We start from the raw sequence: 26746 nt of genomic DNA, 5'->3' as shown, positions 1-26746 counted from the left end.
CAAATTTCAGGATTCCGGCCCTATTCGTTAATCCATACCCAAATTGTACTATATTTAGTACCATTTAGTATTTTTCGTATAATTTTAATTCGAATTTCCAAAAACCTTTCTTTTTTACTCTCCATCAGTGACCTTCATTCCAAATTTCAAGATTCCAGCTCTATCCGTTCACCCAAACCCAAATTGTACTAAATTTAATACCATTTATTACTTTTCGTACACTTATAGTTCGAATTCCAAAAACCTTTCATTTTTACTCTTCATCAGTGAACCTCATTCCAAATTTCAGGATTCCAGCTCTATCCGTTCACCCAAATCCAGATTGTACTAAATTTAGTACCATTTAGTACTTCTCGTGCACTTTTAGTTCTAATTTCTAAAAACCTTTCTTTGTTACTCTCCATCAGTGACCCTCATTACAAATTTCAGGATTCCAGCTCAATCCGTTCACCCAAATCCAAATTGTACTAAATTTAGTACCATTTAGAACTTTTCGTGCACTTATAATTCGAATTTCCAAAAACCTTTCTTTCTTACTCTCCGCCAGTGACCCTAATTTAAAATTTCAGGATTCTAGCTCCATCCGTTCACCCAAATCCAAATTGTACTAAATTTAGTACCATTTAGTACTTTTCGTACCCTTATAGTTCGAATTTCCAAAAACCTTTCATTGTTACTCTTCATCAGTGACCCTCATTCCAAATGTCTGTATTCCAGCTCAATCCGTTCACCCAAATCAAAATTGTACTAAATTTAGTACCATTTAGTACTTTTCGTACCCTTGTAATTCGAATTTCCAAAAACCTTTCTTTTTTACTCTTCAACAGTGACCTTAATTCCAAATTTCAGGATTCCAGCTCTATTCGTTCACCCAAACCCAAATTGTACTAAATTTAGTACCAGTTATTACTTTTCGTATACTTATAGTTCGAATTCCAAAAACTTTTCATTTTTACTCTTCATCAGTGATCCTCATTCCAAATTTCAGGATTCCAGCTCTATCCGTTCACCCAAATCCGAATTGTACTAAATTTAGTACCATTTAATACTTTGCGTGCACTTATGGTTCGAATTTCCAAAAACCTTTCTTTTTTACCCTCCATCAGTGACCTTCATTCCAAATTTCAGGATTCCAGCTCTATTCGTTCACCCAAACCCAAATTGTACTAAATTTAGTACTTTTCGTACCTTTATAGTTCGAATTTACAAAAACCTTTCATTGTTACTTTTCATCAGTGACCCTCATTCCAAGTGTCTGTCTTCCAGCTCAATCCGTTCACCCAAATCAAAATTGTACTAAATTTAGTACCATTTAGTACTTTTCGTACCCTTACAGTTCGAATTTCCAAAAACCGTTCATTACTACTCTTCATCAGTGACCCTCATTCCAAATGCCTGTATTCCAGCTCTATCCGTTCACACAAATCCAAATTGTACTAAATTTAGTACCATTTAGTACTTTTCGTACACTTATAGTTCGAATTTCCAAAAACCTTTCATCTTTACTCTTCATCAGTGACCTTCATTCCAAATTTCAGGATTCCTGCTCTATATGTTCACCCAAATATCAATTGTACTAAATTTAGTATCCTTTTGTACTTTTCGTACACTTATAAAAAACCCTTTGGTACATCTTTCTAGCTCTCCATCAGTTACCCTCATTCCAAATTTCAGAATTCTAGCTCTTACCGTTTGCCTAATACAAAGGGTACCATATTTAGTACCTTTTAGTACTTTTCGTACACTTCTAGGTCGAATTTCCAAAAACCCAGCCTTATCTCACCCCTACACACCAACAGCAACCTACACCCAAAATTTCAAGTTTCTAGCTTCAGCCGTTTCGTCTGGGCGTTGATGAATCAGTCAGTCAGTCAGTCAGTCACTCACCTCACTACTCTTTTATATATATAGATAATCTCGATAATCCCGACACCACAGGTTTCGGCGGTGTCCGAATCATCAAATTGTCCGGATTAACGAATAGTAAAGAAAATATATTATTTTCTATGATTAAATAACTCGTGGTAGATATATAGCATTTCCAAATTAAATGAAACCTTTTCCAAATTGAATGAAACTTTTTCCAAATTGAATGAAACCTTTTCCAAATTGAATGAAACCTTTTCCAAATTAAATGAAACTTTTTCCAAATTAAATGAAACCTTTTCCAAATCAAATGAAACCTTTTCCAAATCAAATGAAACCTTTTCCAAATCAAATGAAACCTTTTCCAAATTGAATGAAACCTTTATTTTTATTGAAAGAAAAAAGCCAGAATGTTTTGAAAAAAGAAAGAAATAAAAAATTATATGAGGTTTCAATAATTGTTTACTTAAATTCTAATCATAAGTAATGACATAAAAGAGCACCTCGCTGTATGTTTTGCTTCCTTGAAGCAAAGGTTATAGCGAAATAATGCTAAAGAGGGAATTAAGGTTTAAAAAATTGCTAATAATAACAGGGGCTAATTGTATTGCCTAATGAAGTGGTTCACGATTTGCTGCTTGCGGAATTTTTAATGGACATACTCATTACATAATTGGAGCATTCCTGTTTATTGAGCTGTTGGTTGCCATGCTCAATCACGTCAGCGATATTACGATCCATTGTCTGATCGCGTAGTACCACTCTGGTGCACAATTTTATTTTTGAAAATGCCATTACTATTGCGTTCAACATTGCTGAATAAAAATAAAAATTTAAAATTACACCGGCTTAATTCTATTATTATGTGTATTCGTTTACCTATTAAGTTAAATTATCCTAAAAAAACTTTCAAAAATAAAATTGTGTGTCAGCTCAAACAACAGACCATGAAAACGCGACAAAATAGATTAGTTTTCAATCAGGGTCGTGCCTAACATTTTCTGAGCGACATTTTTGAAGAACATTTCGAAGCTGAAAAACGTCATCATGTGGTACTTTTATAGAGGTTCTTAAAATAAGGGACGAAAAGGACATTGATGGAAGCGAGTTAGAAGAAATAATCCTCATTCGATTTGACTGAAGACAAGTCATTTCAAAAATTATCTAAACACCTTTTAACAAAGATATAACGTTAATTTCAGATGCCTTATATGGTCTTCAGCAGAAACTTAATAACGCCATAACTCGGAACTTCGACTCACGGCGAATCTGTCCTTCGGGATTCTAAATATACTCACCAAGGGCTTTCATCCCCAAAAGGAATTATCTCTGCCCAGATTTTCACTTCCATTTTGTGTCACAGTGTTATTAGGAATTTTTAAACATACACTTTCTCTTTAGGATTATTTCGCTATAACCTTAATTGATGCCCAAAAATTATACAATGTTTATCTTCAAGGAAGCAAAACATGCAGCGAGTTACACTTTTATGTCATTACTTAAGGTTAAAATTTAAGTAAAAAAATCGTTGATAACCCATATAATTTTTTATTTCTTTCTCTTTTCAAAATATTTTTTCTTTCAATAAAAATAAAGGTTTCATTCAATTTGGAAAAGGTTTCATTTGATTTGGAAAAGGTTTCATTTGATTTGGAAAAGGTTTCATTTGATTTGGAAATGGTTTCATTTGATTTGGAAAAGGTTTCATTTAATTTGGAAAAGGTTTCATTCAATTTGGAAAAAGTTTCATTCAATTTGGAAAAGGTTTCATTTAATTTGGAAATGCTATATATAATACTCTACGTGCTCTAAGTTTTAAAAATAGTGAAATTTTTCTATACGACAGTCCGGAAATTTTTATTGGCATTGCCCGTATTTGTTCCTTTCCTTACTTTTTACCAATTTACCATCCAACAAGACTCAATTTTTCCAAATTACAGAAAACGCCAACTAGATTGTGAAAGTAGAGCTAGAAATATGGCGTTTTTAAAGTAAACATCAGGATATAAGCAAAACACGAGACAGGTGTGAAATTTGAAAATTAAGATTCCTTGAAATCTTTGCCTTCTAGGTGTATAGTGCCTTTGGCAACTTTAATGACAATATTGCGGTGAATATTTTTCTTAATATATTTATTTATATCCTAGACAACAAGACTAATGTGTTATATCCTTGTACTCGATCATTCTTTCTCCATTCGAAACATTTGTAATAATTAGTTCAAATTATCAAGTACACGGTCAGGTATAAGTTAATTAATTGTATAATTTCTTTTCGACTGTGTTATCAAAATTGTTTTCCTGCAGCAGGAATGAAAGAACTATATTTTTTAGCATTCCAAATGCTTTTCTAGCAGAAATATGTGAGTGATTTTGCCATGTTAAAGATAATTCCAAGGGTGTGACTTATTTTACCACTACCACACTATTATGTGGTTTTTCTGAGTGATGTCATTTTGCACTAATCATTTGGTGTTCTTCACATCAATTTTAACTACATCCCACTTTAAATAAAACTTGTTGTTTTTAAAAATTTGAAAACAACAAAACCCGAGATTAAGCTGAAATTATTTTACAACAATAAAATAATACACATCTCAACAAAACTGCCAAAAGTGAATCTAAAAAAATAATGCATTACTCTTCGCCGAGGAGTGAACATTTCCCAATTCTGCATTAAGCGGTTGTATGCTTACAATATACATATAAAATTATGTATTTTTAGTGCATTAAACTAAAACCATGTCATCAATATTAAAGCGGAAGTTACAGCATTTTTTCCAAAGAAGCTTTTTGACCACAAATATAGGACTTAACACTATAAAATTTATTCAAATCTAATATGTGGATATTCAAAACGTATTCTTCTAATTATAGTTATATTCCAGAACCTTGAATCGTAAATGGTACTTTAGTACTTTTCCCATTTTGCGCTAAAAAACGAACCCTTTTCCAAAAACTAGAAAAATTGCACTTTTATCTAAACAAAAATAGCGATGACTAACTCTAGCTCCTTTGTTTTTCTACTAGACAATTTTGGCCGATTAGAAAATATCATCATATTTGGACCTGTTGATTTTGACATTTCTGATTGAGTTTTTGAAATTTTTCCATTATCTATCTACATTTGTATAGGAAGCAAATTATGTTGTAATAGGAATGCTGGGTTATTTGACATTTTCTCACCTTGTGAAAACTGATTTAAGTCTTGTTAGTCTAGATTTATTGCTGTGGCGGAATATCTGGAGAGTCTCAATAACATAATAATCTGCCAAAAAGTTATGTTAAACGTCAAAAAACTTAATTTAGAAGGCTTTTTTGATGATTTTCCAAATTTAATTGACGGTTTTTGTCAAAAAAACACTTGCATATTTAGCATATTTTTTGCATAAATTTTGCATATTTTTTGCATATATTTTGCATATTTTTGATATGACCCCAAATATCGAAAAATTGACCCTCAAAACGCCTAGATCCAAAATTTGAGTCCAATCGGATAAGAAATAAAAAACATGCTAAAATCCGATGTCTACTAATGTACAGTGGTGTGAAAAATAATAAGGACAGTGACATTCACAACTTTTGGTCGCTCCTAAAATGTGTAAAATGGAAGAATTTGCGATGGAAATTTGTTTTTGAAAATGTACATGTATTGCAATAAGAAATCCCGTTTTGATTTTGTTTTCTTTCTGTTTAGTTTTTATACAAAACAAATATTTTTCGTAAAATCCGTGATTTCTGCTGTGAAAAATAATAAGGACAGTTTTTCGTTTTAGTAAAAATAAATTGATATTATTTTTTGTGATTCTTTCCTGTAAGTAAAAGTTTAAAATGAATTAATATCTATTCATTAAATGTTAAATCTACCGATATTTTTTAGTTTTTCTTTGCAAATATGGGTAAAAATACGCATTGTTATCACGCTACTCGAGAAATCATTAAATGTTTACATAAAGAAGGAAATTCATACAGAAGAATTACAGAAAAAGCTTAGAATCATTAAAAACAATGGTGGAGGATGCAGCTAAGTGAACTTCAAAGATAAAAGTCGTAGCAGAAATCCAAAAATTGCACCTGTAATAATAAATGTGTTATTCGATGATTAAAAAAGATCCTTTTACCACATCTTTACAAATAAAAAACTACTTAAATATTAATTTTGACGCATCAACGACTCCTAAAATACTCTGTGGTGGCCACATTAAAGCTCACAGTGTCAGAAAAGTATCATTTTAGTCGAAAAATTATACACTTCCTACGTAGTGGTGTAGGGTATAAAAATATTCAGCAAATAATACAGGTTGCTAGAAATCACATCGCTTGGTCTAAGAAAAATTGCGTACTATTCTTTGGTCTGATGAAACCAAATATATTTGTTTGTTCCGATAGAGGAGTTTATCAGGGTTGAAGACCTAAAAATCAATAATATAACCCAAAATATACTCTGAAGGCGGCTAAATATGGCAGAGGTTACTGCATGGTGTGGGGCTCCTTTTCTTACTATGCTGTGGGGTCTCTATACAGAATTCAAACTGTTTTTGAAATCACCAGATTGGATTGAAATTTTGAAAAATATAATTATTCCGTATTCTGAAGGGGTGTGCCTCTCAAATGAGTCTTCAGCAAGGTTAATGACCAAAAAATGACGGCAAAATGAAAAAAGGTGTTCCAGGATAATTAAGTTAAGTTGTTAGAATGACCCATAAAATCCCTTGATTTGAACCCGATTGAAAAATGTTGTGGAATGAAGTTAAAAAATCAAGCAGGGGAAAGTGTCCATCAAATTATGGCGACCTTTGGCAACTTATACAGGTTGCGTAGGACGCGATACCTGTAGAGAAGTGCCAAAATTTTGTCGACTCGATGCCCAGACGATGCGCTTCTGTTTTAGAAAACAAAGGATCATCTACAAAGTATTAATGGCACTGAAACACTTTATCTACCATTATTTAGTAAAAACCTGCAGTAATTTCTTTCAAGTTTGGTCCTTATTAAAAGATGTCATGAAGTGTCCTTATTATTTTTCACACACCAAACTACGACAATTCGCATAAAATATAAAAGATAAATAAAATATGGTTACAAGCAATCAAAATATTGTTATAATACTTTTCTTTACATTTTAAGAAAACAATAAATTTTATAAACTAATGTAATTTTCACTTTTTTAGTCAGGTTTCAATGTAATCTTGGTTATGGATTGAAGTGTCCTTATTATTTTTCACACCACTGTATATATAATGAAAGTCATATTCAAACTTTATTGGAGCAGCCGCTGTTGGAAATATCTGCTGAATACTTAGTACGAGTACACTCCGTGTCATTTCAAAAGCACATTTCAAATTGTTAGTTGTTACTTCATTTTAGTTGGCATGAGTCGAATATCCTGGGATATGTTTGTATATCTTGTTTCGTACACTTATGAAGTATCTTTCCACAAAATGTGTTGCATCGATAAAGTCCTGTTATATTTTTTTATAATTTTTACAGTTTGAAGTGTTTCACCGAAATAGAACATTCTTTTCTTTGTGTGTATAGGAAGGATCTGGCTTTTTCTTTATAGTATGTTGGTCCAGAATAATAAAAATCGCCTGATATTTTAACGATCAACTTACCTAATGCCAACGTTGGACACCATTATAGAATACACGCACAGAAAAAATATTTTTCGCTTTTGTTGGAACAAAAATATATGTTTTGGTTCCAAAAATGTATTTGTTTTGTTCAAACATTGTAATCCAAATCCAAAAATACCATCTTTTGTTCCAAACATAGAAAACAAAAACAACTTTCGAATTTACGCAATATTGTTAAAATCGTTAACAATACCGATTGTAGGAACTATCATAATCTAATTTTGTTTACAAAAAGTATTGTCAATACAGAAAACCAGCCCAGAAATGTTTGATTTGAGTGCATATACTTCTCATATACACTTTTCGCATAACTTGGATATAAATGTCGCGTATAATATTGCAATCATTGATGAACACAATACATGGTTTGCTGCATTGGCTGACAACAAAGACAAACAAAAAGCCACAAGAACCCACCACAACATAAGGAATAATTAAACACCATAACAAACATGAAAAGGAAAGAAGAATGAAACAAAACAGAAACAAATAAAAACAAGAGTCTCACAAGTACATACACACAAAAACAAAGGTAAAGGCAGCATGTCATACAAACACAACACAACTCACAAAAATTGTTTTTTCAACACGGCATCGAATAGCGAGAGAAGAGAAACAAATTTTCGAAGAAAAGAGAGAAATATTGTTCAGTTGACACAAACTATTTTTGGATTTACAATACTACATGAGGAATCCAACAATATGTTAACAATACATATTTTGCTCTTGGAATATTGTTGGATCAAACATATTTTTTTCTCTGCGTGTAGGAGTCATAGGAATTTGAAGTTTCACGAAGAACTGTACCCAAATTTCAGTAGAAGTTCAAGTTTATTTTGCACCCTCTCTCTTCTATCATTCGTTTTTCATTAGTTCTTAATAAATCTAACAAGTAACTGTCAACTTATGCCAACTTTTTAACGTATTATAGACAATTAAAGGCCGCGGCATTCAAAACGTCTTATTTCACCAGTTTAAAGTCATCGTTTGACAAATTTTAGCGTTTGCAGCCATTCTCAAATTATTAAAGAATGTGCTATTTCGGTGAAACACTTCAAACCGTTTTTTATTTGGGATGACGACTTCTATTTTGATTTTCAAAATAGGCTTAATCCCATAGTGGGTATAAAAAGTTTTTTGTTGAAAAACAAGAACCAAGGAAACTGAAAAACAAAATAGAAAATAAAAAACGCCAACCCTCCTAATTTCTTGCTTTCTGAAAGAAAGGGTGCTTCCATAGACCTTTTTGGTATATGTCAATGATTTGGAATTATTCCCGCCTCACATTACGGTGCCTACAGATTCCACGTATTTGGAAGCAAAGTCGTGATACAAAATCAATATATTTTATAAACGGCATAATTATTATGCTTGCTTCTTTTTTTGGTCAGAGGCTGAGGGTATATCTCCGTTAGCACAGCTGACTAATACTTTCTTATGTGTTTTTTCAAACGTAGATCATGTTCGAAGATAAAATATATTGGACAACTACTTGGTATGACTTCCTCATAAAAGTGCAGTTTGAGGGCTGTTTGAGAATTGTTTTGAAATTTTCATTGAAGTAGTTCAACTATATAATTGTTGTCGTGGATAAGTCCATGCTTCCTGACATGATGATCCAAGAGCTAAAATGACCAACACTTTTTTCCTTCAGATGAGATATGGGACACTTCTCGGATGGTGTTGCAATAAAGGCTAGTCGTTGTGTTTTCATGACTATAAGATTTAATTTGTTTATTAGGGAAAGTCAATACTTCCTGAGATATGAAGCCCCGAAATGTCCCGGTATTTACATCCACTTCTTTATAGACCTCTCGCACTTAAGTTTTACGTAGTCTTTGTGGTCTCTGTTATAACGTCTTGATAATGGCGCGAATGTTTAAAAAGCTCCGCCAAAGAGATATTCTTGCAATATAAGATTAGGTTTGCCGACGGAATAATTTGACTCATAAAAGCTCAAAAATATAAGATTGAATATATCAAAATTCTTTTGTCGACTACGAAAATTACATTCATTTTTAAATTCTGAAAATAATGTTTCTTGCTAAAATAGAGGGTTAAGGACTTTCCTTATTCACATCGCCTGTTTCAGATTTCTTCATGGGACATTTGGTCCACTACTTCCAGTAGTCCTTTTGCTTCGTTTTGGGTCCAAAAGCCGACCAATTCTTCCTTTTTGTTTAATAAAAAAATTATCAAAGTAAAGTTAGTGGATTAATAATGACGCATTCGCTGTTTAAGCGAGTATGAGTGATTCGAAAAGAAAGCTTTTTCTGAAGGTTGTGTATACGGAAATTAAAAGTTCTATGCTCTGTAACGTTCATATGCTAGCTATGATGCTGGCGATGATGATGAGTTTGTTGTCCTTGATGCATTATGTGTAGCAACAAGATATGACGTTGATGCCAATCTGCATTCGTTGCACAATTCCACTATTTTCTAGATGGAAATATTGTGGAAGTACCTTTAGTAATATCATCAACAAGAAAATCTTAGAATTTATGTTGATACAAATACCAAATATGCAACGCATGCATCCACAAACAAATTGAAATTTTAGCAAAGAAAACATCAACATTTTTTTTTGCTATTTTAAATGATATCAGAAGTGTTTTGACATTTACTCAAGGATAAACATAACGAAGAATGTGTGTAACATGACATAAGTGTGTGCGTGACATGCATTTCGTTTTCTTGTTTTTTTGAACAAGTCCATGTAATTTGAAAATTTTCTTATATTGTAAGAAATTAAAAAAACCATGAATAGCTGATGCTTGAAATGCAAACATTATCTCTGCTATGCCACTTGTATTTAAAAAATAATTACATCTGTCTTAACAACCAACCATCCAACTACCCAACCAACATTGACAGCAACAGCTGTTCTAATGATGACTAGATAATGACTGTGTAACCCTGAAGGGTATGCTTTAGATTCCATTGGGGGTGTGCTGTGAGGTGTTGCGATGTTATTGCCCTACAATTTGTATGTCGTTAAAAAGTTGTTTTTTTCTTTTTTTGTGTGAATGAACGTAGTTTCTATTCAGCTTTTTTATACTATTCTCTATTTACTTTTCTTTTGTTTATACAAAGGCAAATCTCTGAAGAGTGATAACAGTAAAGTATAATATAAGTCAATGGAGGGAGGAGGATTTTGTACAGTGAGCAATAAATATTAAAGAGTTTTCTTGTTGGTGATTTTTATTTAATCTGTATAGAGATGAGCTAGGTGTTGAGGCACTGATTGACTCAGAATAAACGACCAGGCGGAAAAAGAGGATTTTGGAAAATTGTTTAAAGGTCCTTGGTATCCACCTCCACCGAAGCCGTCCCCACGCCCCTTTGAAAAACGAGGAGGTATTGTCGCGAGCCGATGAGGGGAATTAATTCACTCAATAATACATCTGTGGACGAGCGACGTAGAATTAGGTAGTGATCTCCTACCCTAAATGAGATCCCCTAGCACCGGGGTGTTAAGCAACATCGTGCATCTCGGTGTCCTCAAGGTTTGCAATTAGGGTACCAACTGCATTTGAACGGAGCCTCGTTTACACCTGGGCGACTCAACGAGTATTAGGCTTAGCTGTCAATTCCCTGTCGTGGTAAGGAAGCTATGTCACGGTTGAACTCAGTCCCTCCATAAATCATGGATACATGAACTTTTAATAAAAACCCCCAAAAATAATACTACGACTGATGTAGGTATGCCTTGGCACCCTCAGTCTTCACTCCCTGAAGTGCATCAACCACTTTATCCCTGACCAACAGAAACATGGAGGCTGACAACGAATCCCATAATCTTGAGTCAGCAGCTCAAACTCTGGTGTTGCAGATAAGCGGACTGCTAATAAGGGCGGGGACGACGCTCCAGATGCGGTCAAGCAGCAACGACAGCTTAAACAAACATACTTTGTTACTCGCTAACCTTATTGACGAAAGCGTATCCCTGATCCTCTAGGAGAAGAGCATTTTGGATGATATTTAGAAGAATTTATCGCTGACTGAAGTGGATTGAGCCATGTCCCAACCTCCAATTGGACGCGTTTCAGTGTTAGAAAAATCTGGCAAACTTATGTTTCTCAGGTAAAAAACACTGGAGGAGGAGAACAGCATGATAAGACGGATGATTCACTTATTCCGCAAAACTCCAAAAATGCCAAAGGATACCTAAGGGCAATGAAATACTACAATCGGTAAGCAATCGGTACAAATAAAACAACCCGCATCGAGACCCCATCGAAGCGACGACTAGAGAAACCTCCAGCTCAAATAAGGACACCCGTAGTACTCTACTCTTCGCCCTGTCATTCGTGGGGTGCTCGACAAACTGTCCAATTAAAATAACTTGCGCGCCTATTCATGGCTGATGTCCTGTCTTCCTTTTTTCGAGGGTTCGAGAGTGACATAACCGTTCACTTTTCGGCTCCAATGCTGCAACTATTTTTGAGCTTTTGCCAGGAAGCATAGACTTGCAGACAAAAAAATATAATATATAATGCTTTAAGCAGAATCCAATGGACTATCTTCGATGAAAATTTCAAAACAATCCTCGAACAAGCCTTAAACTGAACTTAAGCAAAGTTTGGAACTTTTTTAAGGAAAGTACCTGAAGGTGTTGTCCAATATAGAGCTTTTTGGAACTTGATGTACATTGGAGGGAAATATGTATTACGATGTGCAAAGTTAAGGCCAATATCAGCCACTCCTTTCGACTACAGTGACTACCAGTCAGTCAAAGAGTTCACCGTTGGATTTTAGCAGACTTCAGAGCTTATGGATCATTATATCTGGAAGCATGGACTAGTAGCCCATGAAACACATTATGCCGCTGTAAATAGGGACACAAAAAGTACCTTCAGTACAAGTTTCAAAAGAGTCCTCGAACAGCTTTTAAACGGTAGTTAAGCGAACATTTTGAACTTTTGTGAGGGAGGTATGATATAGTCCTTCTTGGAACTTGAAATACGTTTGGTAGAAATTTTACGATGTGCAAAGTTTCGGCTAAATCGGATCCTCGTGCTAATCAGTCATTTTAGTTGGCGCCGGCAGGTTGTTTTAGAGCTTTTTTATGCCATTAACTCAGGAAGTATAGTCTTGTACCCGGAAAAAGTTATATCGCTGTAATAGGGGCTTCGAAGACAACCTCATGCAAAAAAACTCAAAACGATCTGAGACATATTCATAGACTTCGCTTGTGTAAAAAATCGAAATTTCGTTTGGGGAGTACAAAAAGGAGTGGACCGATATAGTCCACATTTAAACATGATCTATGTCTGGAAGAAATACATATTAGGAAGATCAAATTTGTTAGCCAATAATTTTGAACTGATGTACCGGAAGGTGTGGACCGGTATGGCCCATTTTCGAACATGATCTTAGCTTGGAGAAAATATTACGAGGACCATATTGGTTTATCCGCTCGACAGCTATCGTGCTCCAGCCAGACTTACAGACAGACGGAAATACAGGGCTAAAACGTGCCCAATTTTCCTGCAACGGATTTCGTCCAAACACATGGGGGGTTCTAAAATCATTACTACGATGAGGTACATTTTCATCGTTTCAAAATGTGTATATTAAGGTGATGCTAAGGGGCTGCGGAGTTCTGGCATAACTCTGATCGCACGTTCACAGAACTGGTTGCTTCGGTCAATGCTAATAGGAGATTCACATTTTTCCAGTGATTCTTCAAATATTTGAGAACTTGTCATTCAGAGCTACAGAGATAAATAATTGTTCCGCAAACTTCGCAGTTGTCCCTTCTCAGATAACAATTAGTGTAACCCGATAGATATTAACTCAATCATATGGGAACTGTAGCTTATCGCCGAGTTTGAACGATGTGTCCTAAGTCACCACTTGTAGAGAAGTTTTACATTGGGATCTGCTTAAATTTTAGAATAGGGATCTCATTCCTTTCATAGAAGTGACGGATGAGAAACTTCATGTCGTCTGTGCGGCCGCCTGTTTCCTTAATCTCAGTTTTGAAGGCTGAAGGCTGTTGAAGGCTGAGGGTATATTTTTGTCGGAAAATCCGACTGACACGCTTTTGCTTATTAAACACAGTGCGACTATTCGGCACAAAGCTATGTAACATTTTTCAAAAAAACAAATACCGAAAGTAGATCAAGATGTGCCCTTTCATATGAAAGAAAGATCTGTTAAAAAAGACCGATGATTTTCATGGAAAACAATAATGAAATTGGGGTTTTTGGGGCTGCAAGGCTGGGGTAAACCTTAAAATAATTGTGTCACTTAAGCTTACTATAATTATTAAAATATATATAATTTATTACATAACAAAGAAGAAAGTATATCCTTGGTGGAAACTTATTTGAAACTGAGCACTGCACCAGGTGCTCCAATACATTTGTTTTTCTTGTTATAATAAGCAAAGGATTGTTTACACCGAACTTATTGCTTTTCCACGTTAAAAAAGGTATATGTATCCCATAGCCACAATAGTATCGAATGATGTTGTACAAACAAAAGGGTATATCTATCATAAAAGAAAGCAAATATAAATAGCAAAAAATGTAATATGATAAAAAGGATATTTTTGTTTAAATAAAATTCTTTTGAATATTCTGTTTTTATTCAAAAAGTTGTAGCGGATTGCCAGCCAGCCTGCCAACCAACCAACCAGCCAAGTTTTAATATTTTACCCCATTTTTGTTCTGCTTGTTTTACTTTCGTTTATTCATGCAGTCTAGAATGGCAGAAAATTTCATCTCAGCTGTTGACATATGTACTTGAGAACTGAAGAGGAAGAATATGTACATATCCTCATCGTCAATGATGGCTATGAGTATAACAATATTGTACATTAAACATGGTCAGATCCAATAAAACAAAATTAACAAGAAGTAAAAACAAGAGGTTGAACCATTGGCATGGGAATATAAGATTATTATTCTGTGTATCTGGGTTAAAAGGTGATTCTTTTTTATTAAATATAAAGGGAAAGTTATTGTCAACATGAGTCAATATAAGAAATTTTTAATTTATAAAGAGGTAAGACACTTTAGCTTCAATATTTCAGGAAATAAGCCGCCTATAAATTTTAAGCTAGTTATGAATAACGTTTAAGATTGTTGTTCTGTGTTTCGGGGCTAAAGGAGATTTCATATCAAACATAAAAGGAAAGTAATTCTCAACATCAGTGATATTTCAGGGAGTATGCCACCCATGAATTTTACTTTACGGTATCTTTTGTCTATTTAAAGCAGTTATGATTAAAATTTAAGGCCAAAAATACTAAAATTACATACACACAAATGTTACCACTCACATCCCCGAAGGCATAATGGAAACATCTTTAATATCAATGCGTGCACGCCGAATCATATTAGCTCAATGCATGGCACTATTACCCAGGTAGTGGTATCGTAAAATTTTGAATATGTTATGTTAAAAATTTCTTTGTGTTGTTGGGGAAATTACAACAAATTTTTTTTATAAGGGGATTTGACATTTCGTATTCGAACAGCTGGTGTGATACCACTACCTTGGTAATTGTGCCATGGCTCAATGATATTGGACCCATTTTTAAACGCCGAGTCCGAACGTCGTGTCATAAGACACCACTTGTAAAGAAGTTTTACATGGTTGGAATACTCAGGGAATGTCGCCAGCATTACAGGGCTATATATTGCCACCGTTGCACACTGGTCCCATCCTGCGACAAAAATCGAAAAATCGATATCAGCAAATCTCTGCGACTATTCAGCAAATTTTCTCTAAACATATTATATTTTTTGTTTTTGTAATTTATAACGGCATTTAACAAAACAAACCAGAAGAAGTTGACATTTACGTATGATCTCTTAAAAACTTTAAAAACATCAGTAAGGTTGTGACTTCTTACAAGGCAAGTAACTCAAATTTGAAAGGATAAAATTATTTTTTTCGAAATGGAAGTTTTATTACAAGGGCTTTTAATTACTTTTACATGCAAATGTGTACACATTATTCTCATAAAATGTGCTGGAAATCACATTTTGTATAATACTTTTTTGTGGATGTTTTTTCCAAGTCCTAAAAATTGAAGTAGAGTTTTACTAACTTCGCCATCCTTCACAACTCTCCAAATTTTTTGAAGAATGTTCAAAATAGTATCAAGTTTACAAAAAATTTGGTTCCAGCTGCATATATTTGCATTTCCGTGTGTGACAGTAAAAATACTGACGATGCCTCTGGTCGTTTCAGTGAATATGCCGTATTACTGTATTCTCAGTTTCTTCTTTGGTTTGCGTTTTAATTGTTTGTTTTGGTTTTTTTCTTTAAAGATTTAGACATTTTTGTTTTGGCATCTACTTAAGTGTGTTCGGTCGCATTGAACTTTATTATGAAATATTCTGACCTCAAATGGAATAATTTGTTTCCTTTCCTGTCCACGATACCAGTCGGAGACGTTTTTTGACCTGTAAGAACTCCAAATAGCAAATTACAACCAATTCGAACCGAAAATGTAGATAAAAACCTCAAAACAACATAAAAATATGGAGGTACCGCAACATGAGGGCTATACCACAATTTTTGGCGCAGAAGGTTTCTGACCATTGGGAACCCCAAATACCAAAGTACAGCCAATTAGGGCCGAAAATGTAGATAAACGCTTCAAAATACCTGAAATCGGATGATACCGCTACATGGGGGCTATAGGAAAAACTGGACCCATATGGATGATTTTTTGGCTAAAGTATTTTTGACTTATTTTTAGCATACACTGAAAAATTCAGATTGATCCGACGATTATAAATATTTTTGTCGCACCTTCCCATACAAGTGGGACCACTGTGCGTTGTGGTGTGTAAGGCGGGTGTGTGTTCCATTGCACCACCATGTTACGTATAAGTAATGTTATTATTAATAAATATAATACTTATACGCCATATAGTTTAGCTATTAAGGGGCTGCCAATAGTTGTAGGGCCCATTTTCATGATATTTTTTGAAGAAAACTACCAAATTTTTACTAGATTTTTGCAATCTTTAGACTAACTAGGACATGTACAATTTCATACGACCAAAATATGCCTCATCGAAATAATGGGTACCTCTCCCACAAAAGTTCGAAACTTTTCGCTAAAATGGTGTTTACGATAGCTCTCGATTTGGTCCATACTTTGCGCATCGTAATAGAATTTCTGCGAATCTTAGATAAAGTTAGAATATGGAATATATCGGGCCCCTCCCCCACAAAATGTCAACATTTTTGTTTAAGTGCAGTTTAGGGTCTGTTCGAAGATTCGCTGTTTACAGCGATATTGTGTTTTTCTTGGGTAAGTCCATGACCAACTGAAATGACTGGAGGATCGAAAAGAAATTACTCCAATCTAAATAAGATCCACTTTCAAAATGGGCATGCATTGACGATGCATTAGTTCAGTTACCTCCTTCTCAAACACTTTTGAGCTTTAATCCAAATATATTTTTGTCGGCAAGTTTATACGTCTAAAAATGCCCACAAAATCGGAAAACACCCTAATAAATAATTATGGGGGAAATAATTAAATAATTTCGAACTTTTGCAAAGGATGTGCGTGCAGAAATGGACCAACATAGTCCATTCGGAAAGTGGATCGCAGCTCTTCGGAGACATTCCTTTGGATAGTTATCGTGCCAACCAGACATTTAGCGGGTCACCGTAGGATTTTTTACCGCCCTTGTGTCATTATGTGAAGAAGCATGGACTTGCCCACGAAAATGTTATATCGTTGTAATCAGAATCACAAGGACTAAAGAATCAAAATAAATACTCGAATAACCCTTAAACTACACTTAAACGGCATTTTCACTAGAACTTTTTGCCGAGTTAACCTTCTTTATGAGGATTTATTTGACTTTTATGCTATGGAATTGACATTTGAAAACAAAACCAACTGGGTAAATCTGGGTAAGTGCAAACGGGGTATTAGGGAGGAGGGTCCGTCTGTCTGTCTGGCTGGCTGGAGCGCACGATAACTCTCGAATGAACGGTTAAAATTTTGGATTTCGTAATATTTTGCCCAAACTTAGTTTAAGTTCGAAGATGGGCTATATCGGTCCACTCCTTCCGGTACCTCCCCCACAAAAGTTAGAAAATGTTCGGAAAATTTGTGCCCACGATAACTCTTGAAGGGAGTAACCGATTTGGTCCATACTTTGCCCATCGTGAAATGTGTACCAGACTTAAAGTTTCAATATGGACTCAATCGGTTCACTCCTTCGGGTACCTCCCACACAAAATTTCGGAAAAGTTCAGTTTAGGGCCATCTCTCGAATCGCTTTGATTTTTGTTTTAGGAACTTGTATTCACTGCCCCCCATACGACGGTACAAGTTTCATCAGGGGCAAGTCCATACTTCCTGAGAAAATAGCCTGAAAGTTGCATAAAACCCCAATGACACCGTGTGAGGTGGTTGGAGCGCAAGATAACTCCCGAACGGATCTGCCGATTTGATCCAATATTTGACGTTAGTAATATTTTGTGCAAACATAGTTTAAGTTCGAAGATAAGCCACATCGGTCCAGTCCTTCAGGTACCTCCCCCATAAAAGTTCAAAAACGTTCGGAAAAATTGTCTGTACGGTAACACTTAAAGGGAGTGGCCGAAATGGTCCATACTTTACACATCCTAATATATCTACCAGATATAGATCAGGTTCAAATATGGACTATATTTGTCCACACCATCCGGTACCTCCCACACGAAATTTCGGATAAGTTCACTTTAAGACCTGATATGGAATCACTTTGATTTTTGTTGAAGCGACTTGCATTCGCTGCCTCAATTACGATGGTAAAAGTTTTTTCAGGGGCAAGTTCATACTTCTTGAGAAAACAGCCCGAAAATGTGTAAAACCTCCTGTGGCACCATATGTAGTGGCTGAAGAACTGGCCAACCGATTTGGTCCAAAATTTGGCCTTCGTCATATTTTGTTACTAAAATGGTATGCACGACATCTCTTGAAAGGTGCAACCAATTTGGATCTCCTAATATTTTGTCCAAATTTAGGTTAACTTCTAAAATGGCCCATATCGGTACTCTCTTAGGTGCATGTTAGGGTCTGTTCGAAGAGCCTTTGGAAATATATACCGATTCTGGACCTGCTTACAGCGATATTATGCTTTCCGTGGACAAGCCCATGCTTCCTGGCATACTGGTCCAAAAGTTTTACGATGACCCACTGAAATGATTAGTGGGCGCGAAATCTATCGAAAAAATATGACTCCAAAAATAAGATCCACTTCCATAATAGACTATGTCGGTCCATTCTTTTAATTACCTTCTTCGCAACACTTTTGATCTTAAATCCTAATCCACATTTTTGTTGACAAGTTCAAATATCCAAAAAGAGCCACAAAATTCTGAAAAGACTCTTAATACATTCGATCTGTCCGTAGATGAAAGTTTCAATTCACATAGGCTGAGGGTATCAGGTAGAGTTGGGTAATCTAGTTCCTTGTACTAGTTCCAAAACGTATGAGTAACATCATGAAATATAACGTGTGATATTAAGTATACGCAGCTTGTTCAAAGAAAAAATGTGGGCCATTGGAACTGCGAAGTGAACTAGATAGTTCCATATAGTTCCTTTGGCACAACTCTAATATCATAAATTAAAAATTCCGTGCGGAATTTGTTCTCTTTCCCCATTTTCAATTTTTTTTATTTCTATATTTATGTCCAAAGTGGATATATTTTTTCGATTCGGCGAGAATATTCCATAATTAAGCGATTCTAATCGTTTTCAAAGGTTCAAAATATTGATTTAAAAAAAATTTTAGTTTTTAAAATTATTTTCCGTGCGGAAAATTCCGAGGGAAATATTCATTATTGTCCCGTATATCTCTGTCGGCAAAGCCGACTGATACGTTTTTACTTTTTTTTTTTTTGGTTGTACAGTGTAATTTTACTTAACCTGTAGATACTGTGTTAGCAAACGAAATTACTTTATCGTAGGTAAAAGTTGGCATCCGATTATACATTTAGAAATAAAAAAACAAAGTTGAAATATTAAAGTTTGCTGTGTTGTAAGGAGATTAGTTGCCTTGACAATGTAATTTCTTGCCATCGACTTTTCAATTTTTGTCGCACACTGCGTGTCACTGGAAGCTTGCGGAATTTCAATGTTTGTCTTTTTCTTAATTAATGGCAATCCTTCCTTTCGAAACATGCATTCTGAAAAATGCATGTTAATCATTCTTCTAGTATTTGACATATTGGAAGTATTCCATTAACGTCAAAAATAGAAAAAACAAAACGTAACGAACTACACGAAAAAAACCTTGATTTATTTCAAAGTATGAAATACTAATTAAAATCGCACACATCAAACACGTAATTGAAAGCAAAAAATCGTATGAATGCACGAAAAGAGCGTCTTGAAAAACTAGCGTAACATAAACTAGCTACAGACATGCATATGAAATATTTAACTTGCCAGTAAGGAATCATATTAGGGTGTAATGATGATAAAATTTTTTACAATTAACAAAAAAGAGGTAATATTTTAATTTATGAAAAAAAAAACGGAAAATTTAGGCTGCAAAGATGAAGATTTTCCAACTATTCTTATGATGCTCTTTAGTATAATTTTGAAGATTTTTTTTCATTTCTTTTGAAAATTCACACTCAAACATACATACACACAATCAACAAATTGCAACTGCAATTAGATATCATTAGGATTTTCTTTTTAGCAAGCAAAAAAACAGAGAAGACAAAGTATAAACAAACTGAAAAGCAACACAAAAGTTTTGCTTGTGATAAAGCTAAAGCAATGTACAAATTCATTTGAATATTTAATATCCGCACTCTCGTTCGTTCGTACACACAGACACTCAAAGGAATAACTACTTGTATGTACTTCTAAGTAAACAACAACATCAACAGCATCGAGAAGAGCATAATCAAGGCACAAATATGTACGTACATATGTACATGCTGAAATATAACAAGTCAGACATATAGAAGACATAAAACAAGAGAAATTTATACCTTCCACAAATGCTGCCACTACTAAAGAAGAGTAAAACCATGAAAACAAAACTACATCCTGACAACAATTCAAGGCCAAAGGTAATTAAAACACGACATAGCACGAGAAAACTAACAGACATAGATGCATGCAGTAGGAAAAAAAAAACAAATAAATATGAACTAAAAACGTACTTCCTCGAAGGCTATAGCAAACAGGTGGTGGGTAATCATTTACTGAAATGAACGTGGTGGGCTTTATAGGATGTCCTTAGCTGTACAAATCATCAATCTGAATATCCTCAACCTTGTTTTTAAATGTAACAAATAAGAACGGCGTTAAGTTCGCCCCGGCCGAGCTTGTTATACCCTCACGCAGAAAAATTTATGTTAGAAATATGTTTGGATCCAAACAAATATATGTTTGCAACATTTTGTAACATATCTCAATTTGATATGTTTGAGTAAAACATATTTTTTATGTTAGAATATTTTTTTCATCGGTGGAGAGAGGATGTTTGTCAACGAGAGTAATAACAGTGCTCTCGCGGCTGCGGAATGCTGTTTTATAATGAAGAGTTGTGTGTATTGTATAATAGAAGACGTAGAAGCGAAGAAGGGGGCTTTGGTGGCATGTATGCGACAAACTCGTGTTTTTCTTGTTTCGTTGTTGTTAACCAACTTAGCTGGCGAAGAAGAAAAGAAGAAATGATATGAATTATATTTTTTTTCTTTCTTCAGTGTTTTAGATGCCTTTGTAGAGTGAAGACGGTAAAGTGAGTGAATAAATCAGTGTTTTGTGTTTTCTTAAAGAAATTGTGCTTTTTAGTAAATTAAATGCCCAATACATTTTATAATTGAATCGGAAAGTTGAATGGAATTATTTTATTGGACAAGGAAGAAATCGCATTTAATATTGGTAATTACATACATACTTATGTATATTTGAAATATGGCATATCCATATTTATTACATTATATAATCATTTGATTCTAGATGCCGATTCCCCGCTGATGATTTCAACTATGAGGACAATTTGTTTTATTTCACAACTAAGGAGAAGCGTTCAACTACGTTTCTATATATTTTTCCTTTTTAAAAGTGTGACTATTTACAAATTATTTCAATCAGTTTTTCTTTTATCAAAGTGTGTTATGTATTTCTTTGGAATTTTGTATGTACCTATGTGTTTGTTGTTCTTTTGCCTTTCAATAAACAACCTCAACATTTGTGTGTATACTATAGAGATAGCCAGTGAGTTCTTACTGAGAGCAAGTGAGCACACATTTCAAAGTGTTTTACATTGAATTTTACGCTTCCTTGCTCTCAGTAAGCGCCCACTGGTGCATGTGTATGTTTTTTTGTGCCTTTTGGGTTTGTATTTTTTTGCACCCAAACATATAAAATGTTTGCACCCAAACATAAAATTGTTTCCACCCAAACATATCTTTGTTTGCACCCAAACATATATATCTTTGCACCCAAACATAAATATATTTGCACCCAAACATATATATGTTTGCACCCAATCTTATATTTGTTTCCACCCAAACATATATTATGTCTGGGACTGTTGCAAACCTATATATGTTTGCTGTAAAATATGTTTGGGACATATGTTAGAGAGGCCGTTTTTTGCGTGCTCCAGCACGAGTTTTATTGAAGTAAAACTGAACAATTAGTTTCCTTTCATTTATGAAGAAGACTAAATACCAAATTCCAGCAATTTCGGTATAACAATGTGGCTAACTTTCAAAATACCGGGAGGTAACGTCCTATAGCCGACATACGAAGGCGTGGACCTGTACGGACAAATTTCGGAGTGAAAGTTTTATACGACCAACTAACAAGACCAAATTTCAGGCATTTCGGCGGAATACTGAAGCCACAGCCTTTAAAATATCGAAAATCGGGAGGTACAGTTCTATGGGGCAATATGAAAACGTAAACCTATACCTATAAATTTAAGTTCTCCACACCCAACGAAGACTAAATACCAAATTTCAGCTATTTCGGTGGAATATTAAAGCCACAACCTTCAAAATACCGAAAACTGGAATGTGCCGTTCTATGGGAGCTATATGATGGGCGTGGACCTATACCAGCATATTTAGAGGCGAAAGTTGAATACCCCAACGAAGACTAAATACAAAATTTGAGGCATTTCGATGGATTATTGTGGCCATAACCTTGAAAATATCAAACATCGGGAGATACCGTTCTATGGGGGGCTATATTAAGGCGTGGACCTGTGCCGACCCATTTCTGTGGGAAAGTTTTATACCACAAACGAAGACTAAATAAAAAATTTCAGCCATTTCGGAGGATTATTGAGGCCACAACCTTCAAAATACCGAAAATCGGGAGGTTCCGTTTTATGGGGGCTATAGGCGTGGGCCTATACCGACAAAATTCATATAATAAGTTTTATACCACAAACGAAGACTAAATAAAAAATTTCAGCCATTTCGGAGGATTATTGAGCCCACAACCTTCAAAATACCGAAAGTCGGGAGGTACCGTTCTATGGGGCCTATATAAAGGCGTGGACTTATACCGACAAATTTCATATGGAAAGTGTTATTCCCCAAATGAAGACTAAATACCAAATTTCAGCCATTTCGGAATAATGTTGAGGCCACAATTTTCAAAATATCGAAAATCGGGAGTTACCGTTCTATGGAGGCTATATGAAGGCGTGGACCTATACCGACAAATTTCATATGAAAAGTTATATACCCCAAATGAAGACTAAATACCAAATTTCAGCTTTTTCGGAGGAATATTGAGGCCAAAACCGAAATACCGAAAATCGGGAGGTACCGTTGTATGGGGGCTATATGAAGGCCTGGACATATACCGACAAAATTCTGGGGAAAATTTTTACAGCCCAACCATTTCATTGTGATAATGAAGAAAAGACCATAAAAATACAGAAAATCGGCTTGTATCGTTCTATGGGGGCTATATCAAAACGTGGACCGATATAGCCCATTTGCTATACCAAAAATCCTAGGAGTAATAGAAACTTCTATACTTAATTACAAAGCTCTATCTAAAAAATTGCCAGCTGTATCTTGATTTCAACAGACGGACAGGCGGACAGACAGAAATGGTTATATCGATTAAGACTTTTACCCTGATCAAGAATATATATACTTTATAGGGTATCCGATGAATACTTTGATTTGTTACAAACGGAATGACAGTTGAAATTTGTTTTCAATTTCAACACACTTCATATTTTTATTTTATTTCTCTCTTTGCTGGATTTGAACACATGAACTTCTGCTTTGTAGCCGGACGCACTACCCACTATGCTACGCGTACGAACATTAAGGGTTATTTAAACGCTTACATGTGCACCACCAACAGGTCTTTGTGTTGTCTAAAGAAAGAAGGTACCTGACCGACGGTGAGCGTTGAATACACAACTCCCGGATTTGTAGTCCGACACACACGCCCTGTGCCACCGTACTCATAACTTAGTAAGGAGTAATATAAGTAGTTATTTTTGTTTACATTTCTTTGTAATGGGTTACATAACGACTAACGGTTCCGAGTTTATGCTGGGAATTACCAGAAGAAATGGAGTCTACCTTCTAACAATGATTGAAAAAATCTATGTATTAAAAAGCATTTTATTTTTATACCCTCAGCCTTTAGGCTAGAAAGCGTAAATACACTTTGATTGACCACAAATGTGCCTCATCGAAATAACGGTTATAGACCCCAAGTATGTTTGGACGATTTAGTGCACACTATATCGGTCCACTCCTTAGGGTACCTCCCACACAAAAATCGGATAAAGTGAAGTTTAAGAGCTCCTCTCGGATCGTTTTGTCCTTATTTCAATGAGGCACATTTTCATCGCATAAAACTGTATATACCTTCGTTAGCATAAAGACTGAGGTATTTTGACTTCTTCTTACATACTTATAAGTGTTTCCTGCGATAAGAAAGTGTTTGCTATCCGAAAGGTGTCTAAGATATTTGAATCCACATCCTAAATCTGATTTTCCGATATTATGTAAAGACTTTTCTTCTGCACTAACATCTCCAATGAAATGCTCGGAATGAGTAATAATGTACTGGATTTTCCATCCCTGGATGCTACTAACTTGATAGAGGACGCGTATGCAGTGAAAAAAAATCGTCTTTCCATCTTGCCCCCGCTGAGGTTTCAACCTGGGTCCTCTCCAACAAACAGACAATATTGTCGAGGTCTTAGCGTTCTAAGCCACTGGCAATCTCTCAAACTTCTGAACTGGAAGGCATTACAATTTTTGAAGAAAAAAGTCTTCGATTGTATATGTGTGTGAATTGAAGAAGGATTCTAGCAAGACCAGAGACACTAGGTTGGCTTGAGAGTAAAAAGGCTTCAAAAATACTTCGCAATTGCAAATTTGCAATAAGTTTAGTACATGTACAAGTTTTCAAACTCAGCCTTTGTCTAGCACCACATCTAAATATGCCTGATGAGCTGGTTTAAACCACCAGCGAAACGATCGTAGCATATTGGTTGGATGTGTGTGGACTTGGCTAGATATCACTTTTTCAATACAAAACTCCTTAGGTCATGATAAGCTCAGTTAATTCAATTAAATAAAATAGATAAGGTTTTTCGAGCCATTGGACAAAATATAGGATTCTATTGGGTGTTATCTGCAAGATATTCCTGGAGAAGATTGTACAGGATAGCATGTGAGACAATACAAACCAAGGCGATCATTATTTTCACCTTACGTGAGAGTTCAACATCATACTTGTTGTGAAAAGTTCAAAATCGGATTTGGAAAGATATGTTTTAAATTTACCATAATTTATTTACACATTTCTCAATGTGTGTGCGTGTTTTTATAAGCATAAACCATTACCACCAATTCCACTTTTGATGTCGGTTGTTGTGTAGAAATCCTCATTTTTTTCAGTTTGTGTTGTTGATATCCTTTCATGGGGTTTTCTCTTTAAAACACAAAACAACATTGCAAATAGCCTAAAGTTATTTTGTTTCCTTGATGGGCGATTTTTTTAACGTTTGGTTTTGTTTTTGTTTATATGTATGGCAGCATGCATGGCTAAACATGACGGCAATGAAAACAAACTGAAAAAAAACTAAAATGTTCTGTGAAAATGAAAAACAGGAGAGCATCAGAAACAAATGAAGAATATATGATGGGGAATATGGCAAAGGAAACTATTAGCAACAGTTTGAATTAAAAGCTTTTCCCAACAATTTTTGTGGATGCTGCTCTGCTGGTCAGGATAATGGCAATGATAGTAATGAGAATATGTAGATGGAACTTTATGGGAGTAATGAAAGTAATTGCAATAACGCTTGGGGCATTGCTGTGATGGATTTTTAGAATATCACACAGATTGTAAATTATTCCAAAAATTTTCCCATATTTCTTGGAAAATTACTTGCACTTTTGTTGCCCAATTACGAATATGTTTTCACTTCACTTCACATTTTATTTTATTTATAATTATTTGATTAATTGAGACACCACACTCATACATATGTATATCAATTTATTTCAAATTTCAATTGATACAACATATTTTTGTTTAAATACTTCTTTTTGTTGTTGTTGCTGATGATTCTTTTTTGGCCCACTATTATTTTTTCGGTTTGGATTGTTGTTTTATTTTTTGCTAAACGAACGTGCGAACCAAAGAAAACAAACAAAAACAACCGCCCGTTCGTTGTTGCGACAAAAATAAAACTAAAAACCCACATAAAAAGTATTTGAATTTTTATGGTCATCTCAGCTGGGACCGTGCGGTGTACAATTCCATTCGGTTCTTCGGTGTTCTTAAGCTCTTCGTTTGAGGGTAATTGAAAACAACAAAATAATACAGAGCAGAGAAACGCAATGGAAATGAAGCAAGAAGAAGAGAGGAGGGGGACTGGCAATTTTTCAGCCCCAACTATGCGGGTGAAACAAAATAAAAATAATAACAAAAAACTGTCACTTGTGTGACAGACAAACAACACAACAGCTACCCGCTCTTTCCGTTAACCACAACATTTGTTGTGTTTTGGAGATTCAACGCAAAATTGCTTGAGGTAGGTTGCCCGCCGTTTAATTCTATTTAGTTCACTCACTCTCTGTAAACCAAGGAACATTTTTATTTCAATGCCTCTCTCCTGGGCCAAAACAAAGTACAAGACCGCCCGCCCAGCTGTCGCACGTGCTGCCATTAGACTTTTAATCAAAACATTTTCTCCTCCGTCAAAAGCTAAGGATGTGGAAAATCCATGCAACATTTCCCAT

General features: G+C 34.9%; 1 protein-coding gene across 23 annotated transcripts in view; it reads right to left on the bottom strand.

Annotated features, from left to right (window-relative positions):
• alpha-Man-Ia (alpha-Mannosidase class I a) overlaps positions 1 to 26746 on the bottom strand; it is a 564223-nt gene that overhangs the window by 142570 nt on the left and 394907 nt on the right. For 2 of the 23 annotated variants that reach the window (XM_073974270.1, XM_073974280.1), the window contains exon 1: positions 25890 to 26191. The exons of 1 other annotated variant lie outside the window; for it this stretch is intronic. The gene's annotated coding sequence lies outside the window, so the exon portion shown is untranslated. Of the gene's footprint in view, positions 1 to 25282; positions 25570 to 25889; positions 26263 to 26746 lie in introns of those variants that run through there. 20 more of the 23 variants (XM_073974288.1, XM_073974290.1, XM_073974272.1 and 17 more) reach the window with 19 other exon arrangements.

The sequence above is a fragment of the Musca autumnalis genome, unplaced genomic scaffold (assembly GCF_047663935.1).
Source record: "Musca autumnalis isolate F117 unplaced genomic scaffold, ASM4766393v1 scaffold_3, whole genome shotgun sequence".
NCBI classification, from domain to species: domain Eukaryota; kingdom Metazoa; phylum Arthropoda; class Insecta; order Diptera; family Muscidae; genus Musca; species Musca autumnalis.
Note: the sequence above shows the minus strand (reverse complement) of the source record. Positions and strands in the feature narration are given on the sequence as shown.